This window comes from Alosa sapidissima, chromosome 12, assembly GCF_018492685.1.
Source record: "Alosa sapidissima isolate fAloSap1 chromosome 12, fAloSap1.pri, whole genome shotgun sequence".
NCBI lineage: Eukaryota > Metazoa > Chordata > Actinopteri > Clupeiformes > Clupeidae > Alosa > Alosa sapidissima.
In genome coordinates, this window is record NC_055968.1 from 28,762,948 (window position 1) to 28,768,120 (window position 5,173).

The following is a 5,173-nucleotide window of genomic DNA, read 5'->3' on the forward strand; positions in this document are numbered from 1 at the left end:
TTATTAAACCCATCAACAATATTACGGCAAATGTAAAAATACATTAAGCTAATCCTAATAATTATTTTAGCCACAAGCACTTCGCAATGGAGCATACAGTGTGTAGAAATTGTATTTGGGGCTTTCTGCCATCACTCTACTATTATTCCCTGCCATTATCATGGAAAATATAATGTTCAGATAAGCAACAAATTATTATAATGGTATTGTAGAACAACCCTCATAGTAATGTATTTTTTGCTTTTATTTTTCCTTCCAACTTGCTGCAGCCCCCCTGGCACCCCCTCGCGGCCCCCACTTTGAAAACCACTGCTCTAAGCGATGCTGGATAACGTCACTTCTGTTGACTTTCAAACAAAACAGAGAGCTAGCTCGCTACTTCCTCCCCCTCCCTCCCGTGCTGCTCCCGTGCAATTGAAACTCTCCGAAGCACGCATCTCGTCTGTGATTTGCTGGAACAGTTTATTATGTTTTTTTATGGGCTAGGTTTGCCCAGGTTGTTTTTGTTACCGTTTTTGGAGCCTGGGCTGTCCACAGAGATCGTGTATTTTTACAGTGTATTCAGGACACAGACAGCTAGCTGTTTGGTTAGGTGATGTTTGCAGTAAGTGACATAAAATGTTTTAGCCTAAAAAACACGTGGCATCGCTTAGAGCACCTTTAAGCTTTAGAGTGATTAAGTATTTTGCTATTAGGAAACAAATTCTGTAGTCCAATTGTGTTAACTTGTCAGGAAGTGTGCATCTCTGTGAGCTGTGTATCCTATGTATTTACAAAGAGATGGACTCCTGTGATGACTATATTACTTAGAGGTTTCCAAAAATGCAAACAGCAAGCTCTCAGGTGGAACCCCACAGGGCAAAAGGAAAAGAGGGAGGCCTCGTAACACCTGGCGAAGGACCCGGGAGGATGAAATGAAGAAAGGATGAAATGAAGAAAGGATGACATAGTTGGCTCACCCTTGTTAAAGCAGCACAGAACAGACCCAGATGGAAGCAAAATATCTGCAGCATAGGAGTTTAAAGGCATCACCATCATCAACTGTTTTTTATTCAGGGAGAAATTGACTGAGCATCAAGCTCATTTACAGCAATGAGTTACTGAGTTACAAAACATACCACTAAGTCAAAGTCTTCATCTGGGCCCATTCCTCCTCAATGGAGCTGCATATATGCCTTCCTTGAGAGGCTCCTTGACCAGCAAGCCACCTGTCATAGTTGGTTTCCATGAATTAGTGAAACACACTCAGCACACAGTGAACACACAGTGAGGTGAAGCACACACTAATCCCGACGCAGTGAGCTGCCTGCTACAGCGGCACTCGGGGAGCAGTGAGGGGTTAGGTGCCTTGCTCAAGGGCACTTCAGCCATTCCTACTGGTCGGGGTTCGAACCTGTAACCCTCCGGTTACAAATCCGAAGCGCTAACCAGTAGGCCACGGCTGCCCTGTAATCATATTATCCACCTGGTGGGGGATTGGCCCTCCAGGCTTCATCAGGGCGCTGTTAGCCAGCATTACCTGTGTCCATCTCACACGACAGGGACGTGGGGTTGGACTTTCTGAGATAACGCCTAGATGAAGACCTAACAATTAATGTACTACCCTGGCCCTTAAATGCCAGACAAATCATTGTCTAACTCATTAACATTTATAAAGTACACTTCTGTACCTAAGGACATCCATAAATACACTAATGCCGATACAATTAAATAATTAATCACAGCACCATTCCTAGCAATATTTCCAACAGATGCTTAATAATATTCTTTCATCCAAAACAGCGTACTTTACCAGCAGTTAAAAACCAACAGAGCTATGTTGCAGCATTTGGTCTGATAAACAGTACCTGAAACCCAGCTCATAATCAGTGGCATTGATACTCTGACATAATGTCCTCTTGTCCTGGACAGAAATCTGTTGACACTTCTAGCCCTGCCCACCTTCCTATTAGGCCTGGCCACCCAGCAGACATACTGCTCTTAGAACATTAAGCACCCCTCATAGACACCTAATGATTTGCCCCTGTTTCTGTCTGTACCTATTTTAAGACAGTGCTTTCCTCAATACAGGCACTGTGTTCTCTCTCCCTCTCTCCATCTTTCTCTCCATTCTCTACTCTGTCTGATCCTGGCTGTACAAAACTGACGGATATTAATGAGGAATGGAGGAAGATGGGAATTCAAAGGCAGTGCCTCAAATTACATTTAATCAATGAGCAAACAAGAGACAGGAGGAGAATGACAAAAAATGAAAGAGAATGTATGTTTTGTCCCCCTCATCGTTACAGTTAATAATCAACAAGTGTGAATATTTGAATGTATTTGCCTCCAACTTCACAGCCTCAATGTTAACCTTCTCACAAATACAATATTGAAAGGTAATGCATGCTGTGTTTCTCTTCCACTTTTCTCTTTCCCCCCACTCTGCGTCTTTTTCTTGAACAACGGTTGAAGATTAAAAGAAATGTCTCCGGGAAATCTGTCAATTCTGTTGGTGAATAATGCTGCGTGGAATTTAATGGCATGAGTTATATTGGGTTCCCTCTACACCCACATTTCCTTTCAATGAGATCAATGCAGCACCGATGACAGATAGGGACTGTCTTTAGTATCTTGAAATTTCAGGTTTCAGAGGGAATAATTAGATGGATGTGGATGAAACGCAGAGTATCAGACTGCAGGGAGAGCTCACCAAGAGCAGCCTCTGGTTCGACACGCAAGTCTGTTTTGCTGAAATCTGTTTAATAGCCCCGTCGAATCTATTGTTCTAAAAGTAGCACACAATTGCTTGGCATTAAAACCAATATCAAACTTTTGTGTGTGTGTGTGTGTGTGTGTGTGTGTGTGTGTGTGTGTGTGTGTTATATTGTTTATTTTGCTGCAAGGTTTTTTTTTTGTCTGTTTCTGTCGTTTGATTTGATATTTTTCCGGAACATAGATTGACTTCTAGTGTCTTTATTCACCTCAAACTTTAGTGTGTGTTATTTGGCTTTGTTAGATACGATCACAATGCAAATGCATGAAAGGAGGGCGGATAGGATATGGGTTTGTAGCACTGTGACTCCACATGCCAAAAACACTGAGACTTATTTGTTTATTTATTTATATATATGGGAGGGCCTGAAGGATTGTGGAGAAAATACCTGCATACATTTTAGTGTTGGAATTGTACTAATGAGGGAGACTGTCTGATTCTGTCTAGATTTGTGAAAGCACTTGGCATTACTGTTAGATTTTTTTTTTTTTTTTTCGTGCCTGTGGAAGCAAAAATGCCTTCAACTGATGCATAACCATTTAGATTGTTAGTACCTAACCACACCTGATGTTAGTTCAGTGTTCCGGTTGATTTGTACAGTATATTTCATATTCTACATATGAAACACATCCTTATCCGGTGCAAAATACATATATATTTTATCCCATTAGATTATTTGACTATTAATGGTTTTCCTTTGGAACATTTTCTGGAAACTTGAAAGGAATGAATAGATGTCAGTAGCATAACTAGTGATTGACCTTTTTTCTTATTGTAGCGCACATTTGAAAGTGAAGCTTGACAAGACCTGACTCTTTGATAGCATAATCTCTGCAAAGATCACAAGACTACAACATGACCACAGATTTCACACAAGTATGTGTTAAAAAGTGTTGGGCAGGGTCCATGTTGAACATAAGTGGTCATAAAGATGACAGCCCTTTAACTTTTTAATGCATCTTGAATACAGCTTTCTCATTAACCCTTACAGCAGAGCTTCTGAGATATTACTTACGTAGCTGATAATGTTGTGGGTAACACTGATGATACCCACTCCCATGTTAACATTTCACAGTTTTATTCTGACCTTGTTGTTGCCATGCAATGCCCCATTTATTTTGTACATTTATGGATATGTTATGGTTTGTATGTAGCTCAGTTTATCTTCTCTTTCTTGGATGTGTGCATGCATACCATCAGGCATTCTTATACATGAACAGAGAGAGAGAGAGAGAGAGATTCAGAAATTAAGACACGATTAAGCAAGATAAGCAAATATGTCAGTGACATGACTTGTACTATATAAATAAATGTGCATGTTTATTTAACATTTTTTATTCTCAAAAATGACATTATTTTCCATGTTTTATAATCCGTGTCCTGAGTTCAAAAGAACAGTGGAATATGTTCTCACCAGGGGCCTTCCAGTGGTGCTCACGTGTGTTTTGAAGGAGTTTGCCTGAAATCAAATCAGTGAGTCATTCATATTGTGTCCCACAAGACAGTGAACAGAAGCTGCCTCTTGGCCCTCCAGACTCCAGAGTAATAACCGCCCCGCTTTGGTTTTCTTTCGTCGGTTGCCATTTGTCTTTTTGCCCTATGAAATTCACGCTGCCTCACAAGTGGTCTTCACAACCTCTGACAAATACTCTTTGTTAGCATCCCAGTGAGGTTATCAGGTTTAATTCAAGTCCCAGAAAATATGCCGACAACAGTATTGTGGGAAGCTGCAGGCGTGTGTGTATGTGTATGTGTGTGTCTGTGTGAATAACAGAGCTAGAGAGAGAACATGTGTGCGTGTGTATACCTTTTTACCATATGTCTGTGTGTATGTCCTTGACAACATTTTGCCTCCCCACAATTTAATCAAAGGAGCAAGTTGTAGGTACTGTGAATAACTACATGTGTGCCTGAAACTAATTGAGTTCATAAAAAGTTCACAGTCCTACACAAGTACATGAAGAAGTCAGGTCAAGGTCGTAGACAGCCTCTCACATTGTGCCATGCACCATGACAAAGACAGTTCAGCTCAGTTATAACTATATTATTATGTGCCTTTAAAAAAAAAGATTTCTACAATATATATATATATATATATATATATATATATATATATATATATATATATATATATATATATATATATATATATGCCAATATTGCTAAGGTAAAAGAATGAGGTTTTACTAATATAATCAATGTGAGATCTGAAACTGAGATCTGAGTCTAATTTCATATATATATATATATATATATATATATATATATTCTCCAATCAGAAACTTGGCTTCACAGATCACACCTGATGAGAAATGTTGGCATGAAATTAGACTCAGATCTCAGTTTCAGATCTCACATTGATTATATTAGTAAAACCTCATTCTTTTACCTTAGCAATATTGGCAAAGCCAAGCCAGA